The following is a 12372-nucleotide window of genomic DNA, read 5'->3' as shown; positions in this document are numbered from 1 at the left end:
GATGAATAAATGAAAGAATGTATTCTAAATGCTTCCAGCTATTAAAAATGAAAATGCCCAGAGGGGCAGACTGGCAGAAAAAGGAGCCAAAGAAACCAAATTAATAATAGTTCAGTAATGGTGGCCTAAATTCAATGGCCAAAACTTCTACAGTGACTTGAGCAGGGTTTCTAAAGGCATAGAAGAACCAACCTGAACTTCCAGCATCTTTGGAAGAAAATCATTGTATGGAAGATATACCCCTTAATGTCTTATATTCTTTATAAAAGAATACATTTGAATTTTGAATTCTATTCCATAGTACATCCATATTATTTTAATTTTTAAAAACATATGTTCTAGATTACTTTCCATCAAGAAAAAAGCTTTCTACCCCACCTCTTTGGCTAAAGGATGAGATGCTAATCCAATTAGTCTTTCCATTTCATGCAGGCAATTTGTCTCCTTTGCCTTAGGTTTATAGTATCTTAAGAAGTCAGAGTCACATAAATATCTGTGTACAAATGGCAATAGCTTCTTTATAACTTTATTCACTAGACCAAGTAATCACAGAGAAAACACCCATTCAGTTGTACAGTAAATATTTGATTGACTGCTATGTACCATGCTCTGTTTTCAGGAATACAATGGTAAACAAGAGAGAAAAGGGTTCTTCTCTTCTGGAGTTTATACTTTACTGACAGAAAACCAAGATCCCCAGAATGTGTATAAGACTTAGTGCAAATTTTCAGACTGCTTTTGGTGGAAAATTCAATAATTCTGTCTCCTGTGAGGTCATGTCACCTTTTCATTTGGTCAATAAGTATTTTTGATCTACTCATCAATCTCATGCACAGCCTCAGAAAGGTACTCAAAGGGTGTTTTAAGTGAAGAAAGATGACTGATAAGAGAGTTACTCATTTTATTTCTAAGTCTATAATTTTCATCAAGTTTAATAAATAAGAGTGGTGATCTACAGAATCAACTCTTTACTGGACTCTCAAACTTTTTTGTTACAGCCGTTTTGCTTCCATGATTCTGCCTTAAAAGCATTTACTGAGAGGAAGAACTCTTTAAAAAAATATGCTCAACCAGCCAAATTTGTTAGGTAAACAATGAATTCATTCTCCTTTTCAGAATTTTGCCTCCACTCCTGATATCTTTTTTTCATTATGAAGTAAAATGAAAATTCAGTCTTGGAGAAATCTGCCCTGTGCCTTTTCCTAGCTCAATCAGTATGTTCTGGGTAGTTGTCTGAGTTTTCAAAATTATATTCATTTTAGTATAAATGACTTCACCTAAAACTACTGGATTGGATATTTTAAGTTTTTATCATTTGTATATATCCATGTTCTAGAAAGAATCAGATGGCCTGTTTGTACTGGGATAATTGATGAGACTTTAACAAAGGAACCATTTACAGGTATGGGCAGCTTTAGAAAAATTAACAGTGGTTGTTGTAGTACCCCACAGCTAGCAAGAATGTAGGGGCATTACCACCCCCATGTAAACAGATAAGGAAAGGCTCACCTGACATGAGCTTTAGCCCAAGTAGAGATACAGCTTATCTGCAGCAATGTAACAGGAAGGGAACTGGGGAATAAATACAACAACCTTATCTTTTCTCACATCTGATATCCCACAGGTACATTCCCTTGATGAAATCCAACTAGAAGCTATAATGCAAGGGAGTCCAGTGAAACTCCTGGAGCCAGGAGCAGGTTAGAAAAGGGTGGAGAGTGGATCTGCCGGCCAATTGGAACGTGTCCAGCACACTGTTTTATTTTTAGTTTTTATTTTATTTTTTCCTTACAAAGTCTATTCTTTTCACTACCCTATTTTCTCATTCTGAGAAAAACCAAGTGACAGAATCTTTGAGATGAAGTGTTCATAGTAAATGATGCACTTTCAGGATGTGCAATGGTATGGACATGCCCCTCTTGATATTTTATCCAGCCAAGATTCTGCCCCATCCATCAAACTTGAGTGATACACCTTAAGTTTTCCAAAGTCTCCTTGGTGAGGTAGATCTCTCAATACACATGGATTTCAGTAGATAACTAAGTCCTTTATTGCTATTGAAGCTCAGACAGGAAAGGTTATCATTTTATACTAGGCTAATGACAATTTTTAGGAATGTTTGAAATGTTCACCTATTCTCTTGATGTCAGTTTCTGTTGTGCAGAGTAACCAGGCTCTCATATAAAATATCTCTTGGTATCTCTAATTAGAATAAGAACACTGACCTAAAAGGGCTATTATTCTTCTCCATTTGGTATTTCCATGTTATTGTTCTTAAGCATTGTTATAATCTATTTATATATATTTAAAAGTTTAAACTCAAGTCAAGTGCTTTATGAACAGGTAGTTGGAGAGTCTGCTTCCACAGTTTGTGATCTTGGGTCCAAACTGGAGATAAGTATCAGTGAAGAAGGGATGTGGCGAATAAAGTCTTGCTTTCAGATTGTTTTTCCTAAGATCTTTCCAATAGTCATAACAACAGTTGCATCAATCTAATACCATTTTTTTTTAAGTGCTGCTTTTCAAGATTGCTTGGGGAGACCAGTCATGCTTCTGCCTATGACATTTTGTTTATACAAAAGTGCCCTAGAGTTTTTGTTTTACCTCTTCCTCTCTCTTGCATCCCAGTAAAATGTCCTTCATCTCTGTAGAGTTGGTCTCAGGTAGCTCTGAACAAAACAATCTGAAAAAAGAATACATCAAAGGTCTAGATGCCTCTTCCATTTCCAAATTGGGGACAGTCAGGAAGACAGTTGACTGGGAAAATTCCCCCACATTACAAAGGAAATTTAAAAAATCAGCTTCAGAAAGGGAGGAATTTTGGAGATAGGAAGAAAGGACAGTAAAGCACTTCAGAACTCAGAAGGATGAGGGTGGAGTCAGTAAAAGCAAACCCAGAATCACAACTTGGGGAGGGCTGGCTAATGAGCTACAGGATTAAGCCCCAATCAAAAGAACAGAGAGTAGCTGCAGTCAAAGCCTGACAATTAGCATGTTTAAAGCTATGGCGAAGACCAAAACATTAACGTATGTAAGAAAAAAAAGTGTGAACAGAAAACCCTCTGGATGGCAGGGTGAGAAAACAAAGAAGTGGATGGAGAACTGGGACTGTCCATCCCTAGCACTGACCACGATTGAGGCGCCCTCATCAGAAGATTCCAGCCATCTCTTTGGCTAGTACATTCCTCACTGAGGGAAGAATATATTTCAAGTACTCTTAGCTGAAGAACACTTCATTAAGAAAACTTAATTCCCCTTTGTATGTACTTAATATTCACCAAGTAATCTTGACTGTAGGCTAAATTTCCATCTGTTTGCCTCAGAGAGAAAATGTGTGACACAAATACCACATCAGGGATGTCTAGTCTCAGTTCCACCTTGAAGCTGGTGTAGTGGCTAAGGGCACAGGCTGCTGAGAAGAATGCCTGTGTCCAAAGCTGGGCTCTGCCACTTACTACCTGTGGGACCTTGGCAAGTTATTCAACCTTTCTATGACTTAGTTTCCTCACCTTAAAGGAAATTAATAATGGAAGCTGCCTACCTCTTAGGATTGTTATGAGACTTGCTATAAGATAAAACACTTTAGAACAGTGTCTTCTGGTTTATACTTCAATTTTTTTGTGGATTTAATTAGCTTAAGTCAGTTCCCCAAGACTTTTTTGTTTAGGGACACTGAAAAGGCTTTATGTCTGGATGCACACACTAGCAACCAATCTCTGTGATTACCTAACTAACAGAATCCCTGAACGACACCTCTGGACAATATGACCGTTCTACTGTGTAGGAGGGAAGTGGAGGGTAGGGTGGGGTTGGAATTTCTTACCTAGGACAAATGCCTGCAAGTTCCTGACCAAGCAAAACTCCTGGACTTCCAGTCTGGGGGCAATAAGGGGCTAGAATCTGGCTGTGGGGCAGCTTCCCAGCCTTTTTAGTACATCTTTTTCCTGAACTTTATCCTGGAGGGAAAAATCCAGACTCAAATGAGAGAGCTAAAAGTCCTTGGAAATAGTACACTGTGCACATCTAAGGTTTTATTGCTCAAATCACTTTGCCCAAGGGCTCACACTCCAAGGGCGAAGTCCAGCCTTTGAGGAAGTCCATTAGCAGAGGTGTGCCTCTCACTCAGCCTAACCAAACTAAAGGAAGGATGAAGTCTGTAAGGATTGCCAGTCCTGAGATGGAAGAAATAAAACTGAAAACAAAGACATGATGTCAAAGTTAGATTCAGAAAGTAAAAGTGATACTGGCTAAGAATGAGATTTAGATAACTGCTCAATATAGCAAGAGTCATTCCATTTGAACTGGGGCAAGAAGCAGATGCTGTGGGCAGCGGGGGAGGGGGTAGTCCTAACGCAAAGTCACCCAGCACCAGCGAGATGGTAAGACATTGTTTGCAGTGTTGTGCCTTGAGTCCAAATGAATTTGTGCAAATATTTTTACAAAGGTAATGGTGCCACCCACATGGATGCATCTCCACTTCCACAAAGTCTTAAAAATGAACTCCTCTGAACTGGTACTGTCAGCCCACTCTCTTTACCAAATTTCCCACTGGAAGTTTCAAAACTACCAACAAAGTTTATATTTGTGTTGCTATAAGCTTGAGTTCTATAACACTCTCTACACCACGTGAACCCTGAATTTTGGATAATATCACTTTCCTGAAAAAAAGTCTCCAAACAAGTCACTGTTTTCCCATACTTTGCCTTCTATTGCTTTTACCAGACAATAATCCTGCCATCGTGCAACTACTTCTGCTCTTTGAACACCAGCCATCTGCTTATGTCACCCTCTCTACATTCCTAAGCTGTCACACACTGACCTTAAACACTGTACCAGTCAGGGGCCTGGCAGGAGACAGATGACCTGCACAAAGGGTTAACTGAAGAGAATTTAGTGTTGATATAATTTGAAGAGGTGTACGGAGGGTGAAGGGTGGCAACAAAGGTTGGTGTTCAGAGATTAGTCAGCAAGATGCCTACCACCTGGAGGCCTGAAGAGGCAAAAGGACAGGGTGGGTACCAGAACTTAGTACCTACTAAGAAGAAGGAGTTGACCACAGGATCTGTGGCCACAGGTAAAACAGAGTTGCTGCTGCCCAATGTGCCAAGTTGCAAAAATACAAAAATGTGCCAGATAGCTGGGAGGACAGATAATCCAACTTTTCTCTCCTCTTAGTCTCCATTCTCCTGCCAGGGCCTTTTATTGGCCAAATCCAACCTTAAATCAGAGGGCAAGGATGTCTCAGATGCAGTCCAGGGAAGTCAGCTTCTCTCAGCAGGGAGTAGGGCAAGCAAGGGATCTAGAAAGGCAAACAGAATAATCAGCACAAACATACTCTTCTACTACTCTATTTAAAATAACATTTATGGTTGTTTTTGCCTTGATTATGAAAGTAATATCTGTATAGTTGTGGATTCTATTCTTATACTTAACAAAAACCATGAGCATTTCCCCATGTCACTGTACATTCTTTGAAAAGATTATTTTTTTAGTGGTGCATAGTTTTCCGTGTTTTGGATGCATCAAGATCTGTGTAACCATTCCATTAATGTTAACATTTAGATCATTTCTAATTTTCACTATTATACATAGTATTGAAGTCACTGCCCTCATATATAAATCTGATTATTTTCATAGGGGAAATTCTTAGGAGTGGAATTACTGATCCCAAGAACACAAACATTTCAGAGCTTTTTATATAGATTGCTAAATTATACTCTATCCACATTGTATTGGAGTGCTCATCTCTGTAAACACTCACTTCCTGAACAGTGTCAGTCTAACACTTAACTTGGTTTGCTAGAGTCATATAGAATAATTTTTTTAAAAAAAATAGAGTTATAAATGATGCAATACAGCAGCCAAGAAGAAGAGAGGTTGATATGGAAGAGGAGAGAAGGGCATATAATGTTTTGTATCTCTATAACCTAGCAAGTCATCTAGTACAAAGATCTTTAAGATTGTTGAACAAAGGAGTCCTAAATTTCTAGCTCACATATTAGGTGGTGGGGGATGCTATACAATTGACAGAGAAACAAAATCCACTTGGGCCTTATCCTGTAAACAAAGTCAGCCCTCCTAGAACCACAAGTATTAAGTGTTTATGTCAGTCCTGGGCAACAGTGCTGGTTATAGATATTTGCCAAGGACCACCATTGACGCACTGCACCCTGCTTTTATTTTCCTCATTCTCCAGTTTCCTGTTCTTTGGTCCTGATGGCTGCATTTGGACTTACCATGTTGGGCCATCAGTTTAAACAACAATTTTGGGCTCAGCTTTGTAGTTAAAAGCATGGGGTGTCCAGTCATATCTACCCTAGTTTTAATTCCAGCTCTACCACTTATAAGTTGTGTGACCTTGGACCAGTTATTTAACTGGTCCTTAGGCTTCCATTTCTTCATGTATAATGGGGCTAATAATAGTACCCATCTGTGTTAGTTTCCTGTTGCTGCTATAACAAATTATCACCACCTTAGTAGCTTAAAACAACATTTTCAATCTTATTTTCTGGAGTCAGAGTCTGAAATGGGTCTAACGGGGCTCAATTCAAGGTGTTGACAGACTTGCATTTCTTCTGGAAACTCTATGGGAAAATTCATTTTATCTTGCCTGGCTTCTAGAAATTGCCTGCATTCCTAGGTTCATGGCTATGTCATTTCCATCTCTGCTTCCCTCTTCACAACTCCTTCTCTGGCTCTAACTCTACTGCCTTCCTCATAAGAACTCTTGTGATTGCCATTGGGTCCGTACAGATAATCCAAGATATTTCCCCATCTTAAGACCCTATTTTAAACACATCTTCAAATTCCCTTTTGTGAAGTAGAGTTAGATATTCACAGGTGTGGGGATTTGGATGTGGGCATTTTTAGGAAACTGTTATTCTGCCTACCTCACCACCTCAGAAGGTTGTTGTGGAATCATCGAAGATAAACAATATCTATGAAAACTGCCTAAAAGTGCCTGACAATCAATAAATGTTGGCTATAATTTTTAACCTTTTTCCCTTCTTCTCTTCCTAGTCACCATTGTGTAGAATCTCTTAATTTACCCTTTCTATGCACAATCTCAGGAAACTCCTCTACATTTCTCTATGCTGTAGATACCCTGCTGACCTGACTGGCCTCTTGCCTTTCCCTTCACCCTTCAATCTCCTTTCAGTGCAGAAATTTTATAAATAAAGTAGAAGAGTCAAATATTGAAGGAATTAATGAGTTCTGTTTCAAATCTGTTGACTGTGAAGTGCCTTGAGGGCCATGGATGGAAATGTTTAGTGGGCAACTGGGAAAAATGGCTCAGGGGTGCATTGGGGCTAAATATAGGTTTTGTAATAATGGCTATAATTGAGTTCACTGATGAGCAAGAGTGTAAAAAACAAGAAGACAGGATGACATCATCAAAATGGCAGCAGAAGACATCCCCGTGAATGTTCCCCCTTAGAGATAGCTAAATAAAGGGGCAGATTCAAGTCACTTGGAACTCTGGGGTACAGTAGAGACTGGAGAAAGACTCTACAAATGCTGAATCGAAGAAAAAAGAAACACTAGGGAAAAAAAAAAGGTAGAAGAGAGGCATGGACCTGCCAGTCCAGTCCCCTCCATATTCTCGATCCAGTGCAGTTTAAGAGCCTCACAGTGGTAGCACTCCAGCTGGGACACCTACTGCCATGGTCACTGAGCAAAGAGCCACCCATGGTAGCGGCTTAGAGCCCTACACACATTCAGGCATGGGGACTCAAAGTCACATAGTCTGATGTGGGATGATCACTAGCATGTGTCCTGGAAATCAGAGTGACCCATGGTGGAACTATTGGCAATCTGTGCACACTGTCAGGCCAGTTCCTAATTGCTGGTGCATCCAAATTGAACACTGACCCCATCTGGATTCATAGGTCAGGATACAACAATGCAGAAGGTTCTGGAGGCAGAAAAGCCTCATGATAGGGGAAAACTGAACTGTTGTAAGGCAGGGCGGCAGAGCTAAAAGCCGGAGTGTAATAGCAGCCCAGAGCAAGGGAGAGGAGTTGAGCAAATCATAGGCATTGGGAGGAAAATTTATATAGAAACAAAGAGAACAGCTCAGAACTCCTGGAGGAGGAACATAAGAATGGAAATCCTTTCCTGGAGGGAAAAAAATCCCACATAATAGGAAGAGCATGTAGAGAAAATAGTGAAAAAAAGTGAGCAGAGCCTAAGCCTGTGGGACAACATGATGCACACCAAGATATGCATTATGGAAGTCCCAGAAGGAGAGGAGAAGGATAGGAGATAGTAGCTCAGAGCAGTATGAAGAGGTAAAGACCTCCAGTAAAGGGAACTACTTGGGTAAATTCAAAACCAAATAGTATGGTATCTCAGTATGAAACTATACTCTTTATTTCATATAAGAATTAGAATATAATTGAAAAAGATATAATCATATTTCCATGTTAAGGACATGTAAAATATAAAGAGGTAATATGTAACAAAAACAATGAAAAGAGGGGAGATGGGAGGATATAGGGGCAGAGCCTAGGTAAGCTATTAAAGTTAAGTTGGTATCTTTTAAACTAGTAGGTTATGACTTACGTTGTTCCATACAAACCTCATGGTAACCATAAAGAAACTATTTAAAATATATACAGAAACAAAAATAAGAAAGGGATCAATCAATTATATCACAAATGATCAAGTATACACAAAAGAAGGCTGCAAAAAAGAAAAAAGGAGGAAAAAAAAGATGTTAGACATACAAGAAACAGTATAAAATAACTGAAGTTAGTCCCACCTTAGTAATTATATTGACTGTAAGTGGATTTAAACTCCCCAATCAAAAGAAACAGATTGGCATAATGGATAAAAAAGCATGACCTTACTATATGTTGTTTACAAGAGACTCATCTCAGACCCAAACATACAAATAGGTTGAAAGTGAAAGGATGGGAAAAAATATTCCATGCATATACTAACCAAAGGAGAGCTGGTGTGGCTTTAGTAATATCAGAAAAAAAATAGACTTTAAATCAAAAACTCTTTCAAGAGACAAAGAAGGATACTACATATTAATAAAAGGGTCAATCCACCAAGAAAAAATAACAATTATAAACTTTGATGCACCTATGCCCAGTGCCCCAAAATACATGAGGCAAACATTGACAAAATTGATGGGAGAAATAGACATCTCTACAATAACAGCAGGAAACTTCAAAACACAATTTTCTTCAATGGATAGACCATCTAGAAAGTAGGTCAATAAGAATGTGGAGAACTTTACCTAACAGACATAAATAGAAGACTGCACTCCAAAAAAGCAGAATATACATTCTTCTCAAGTGCATACGGATCATTCTTCAGTATAGATCACATATTATGTCACAAAACAAGTCTCAATAAATTTTAAAAGTTTAAAATTATACAAAGCATCTTCTTTGACTACAATGGAATGAAGCTAGAAATCAATAACAAGAGGAAGAACAGGAAAATCCACAAATATATGGAAGTTAAACGACATACTCTTAAATAATGAATGGATTAGAGAAGAAATCACAGGGGAAATCAGGAAATATCTTGTGAAAATAAAAATTAAAAACAACATATCAAAAGTTACGGGACGCAGCAAAGGCAGTGAACAGAGGGAAATTTATAGCTCTAATTGCTTATGTTAAAAAAGAAGAAAGAGCTCAATTAACAGACCTAACCTCACAACTGGAGGAACTAGAAAAAGAAGAGCAAGCTAAACCTAAAGTGAACAGAACTAAGAAAATAACAAAGATTTGAGCAGAAAAAAATGAACTAGAGGATTAAAAAGCTATAGAGAGAATCAAGGAAATCAAATGTTGATTCTTTGAAGAGATCAATAAAATCAATGATCAATAAAATCAGCTACACTGATTAAAAAAGAGAGAGAGATAAGATGCAAATAACTAAAATCAGGAAATAAAAATAAAAAGGATTATAAGAGGATACTGTACACCAAGATATTACACAACCTAGATGAAATGGACAAATTCCTAGAAGCACACAAATTACACACACTAACTCAAGAAGAAATATAAGATCTCAACATACTAGTAGCAGATAAGTAATCAGAAACCTCCCAACAAAGACAGCTTCCCTGGTGAATTCTACCAAATATTCCAAAAAGAATTAACACCAATAGTGCTCAAACTCATCCAAAAACTTGAAGAGGAAAGAATACTGCCCAACTCCTTCTATGAGGCCAGCATCACTCTAATGCCAAAGTCTGTTTAAAATATTGATGAGAAATGAAAAATTATAGACCAATATCTCTCATGAATATAAATGCAAACATCCTCACCAAAATACTAGCAAACCAAATCCAACAGCACATTAAAGGAATTATACACCATGATCAAGTGGGATTTATCCTAGCATGCAAGGGTGGTCGAACATAAGAAAATCAATTACTGTAATACACTACATTCATAGAAGAGAAGGAAGAAAAAAAACCCAGGATTGTCTCAATTGATGCAGAAAGGGCATTTGACAAAAATTGGCACCTTTTTCTGATAAAAACACTCAGAAAACTAGGAATAGAAGGAAATATCCTTAACTCGATAAAGGGTATATAGGAAAAGCCCACTGCTAACATCATGTCAACAGTAAAAGACTGAAAGCTTTCCCCTTAAGATCAGGAACAAGACAAGGATGCCCACTGCCACCACTGTTATTCAACATCGTACTGGAAGTTGCAGCCAGACCAATTAGGCAAGAAAATGAAATAACAGGCATTCAAATAGGAAAGGAAGAAGTAAACCTCTCCCTATTTGCAGATGACATGATCTTATACATAGAGAACCCTGAAAAATCCACAACAAAGCTACTAGAGCTAATAAACTAGTTCAACAAAGTGGGGGGGGGGTATAAAATCAACACACCCAAATCAGTTATGTTTCTATACATTAGTAATGAGAAATCTGAAGAGGAAATTTAAAAATCCATTTACAATAGCAACTAAGACTCAAATATCTAGGAAAATATTTAACCAAGTATATAAAGGACTCGTACAAAGAAAACTACAAAACATTGTTGAAAGACATTAAAGAAGACCTAAATAAATGGAAGGACATTCCATATTCATGAACTAGAAGACTAAATATTGTTAAGATGTCAATTCTATCCAAAGCAATATACAGATTCCATGCAATTCCAATCAAAATTCCAATAGACTTCTTTGCAGGACACACATGTGCACACTGCCATTCATGGTGGGGCATTATTCACAATTGCCAAAAGGTGGAAAGAACCTAATTGTCAATGGATGATGCTGATGGAGGAATGGCTTTGGGAATGTAATGAACACCTCTGAATTGTATTTTTGAAAAGGCATAAAAAGGGAAATTTTAGTTTGTATGTAAGCTACCTCACACGCAAAAAATCCCATCAAACTATACAACGTGAAGAGTGAACCCTGATGTAAACTGTTGGCTAAAGTTAATAGCATAATTATGATAATACTGTTTCATTAATTATAGCAAAATACCACACTAATGTAAAATGTTAATAATAATGAAAACTGCATGTTAAAGGGGGGTATATGAGAACTCTGTACTTTCTGTATAATATTTCTGTAAACCTACAACTGCTCTAATGATTAAAAAAAAAGAAAAGAGAGAATTCTCTGCAGAGACTGTGAGAGAATGGATAGGGAGGTAAGAGACCATCAGGAAGAGGGGTGCCTGAGGTAAATGTAGGAGAGGATTCCAATGAGGAGAGGTGTGGTCACAGCCGTGTAACAGGGACCAGAAGAAAGATGAGGACTTAACTTGGCAAATGGATCTTTTAAGGTCCCTTTCGGTTGAGTGATGGATACATAAACGAGATTCTAGTTTTAATATATGTTAGTTGCATGTTTCAAAGAATTATGGGAGTGAATGGTTGGTGAGTAATGGAGAAAGGAAGGTTTCAAAAAATGTGGTCAGGAAAGAAAGGAAAAGATATGGAAAAGATGTAGTGGCAGTTTAAGTGGTCATAGCCAAGGGACTATTCATTCTTAAGGTGAAAAGACACATTTACAGGCCCATGTGTAGAAAAGTAGAGATTGTTGGTATACTCTCTGCTAAGTCATGGAGCAAATTATTAAGGGGAGTTGGGAGGAGTTTAGGTTAAGTGAGCAGCAGGACAGATAAAATGATATTCTCAACATAAATGGGGAGAATTTTAAGGAAGTTCATGCCTGATTGCTTCTATTTTTTTTACTGTGAGATTGCAGTAAGATTATGTACAGAGAGTGAAGGTGGCACCAGGAAGGTAAATGGCTCTGAGTCTGAAAGAGCTATTTTTGTGGATAGAAAGGTGAACCAGCTTGGATCAAGCTGAAGATTGTGAATGGAGTTCAAAAGCCATACATTTCCAGTGGAGCCCATCAGCATGGTT

The sequence above is a fragment of the Choloepus didactylus genome, chromosome 9 (assembly GCF_015220235.1).
Source record: "Choloepus didactylus isolate mChoDid1 chromosome 9, mChoDid1.pri, whole genome shotgun sequence".
Taxonomy (NCBI): Eukaryota; Metazoa; Chordata; class Mammalia; order Pilosa; family Megalonychidae; genus Choloepus; species Choloepus didactylus.
This window is presented reverse-complemented; position numbering follows the sequence as displayed.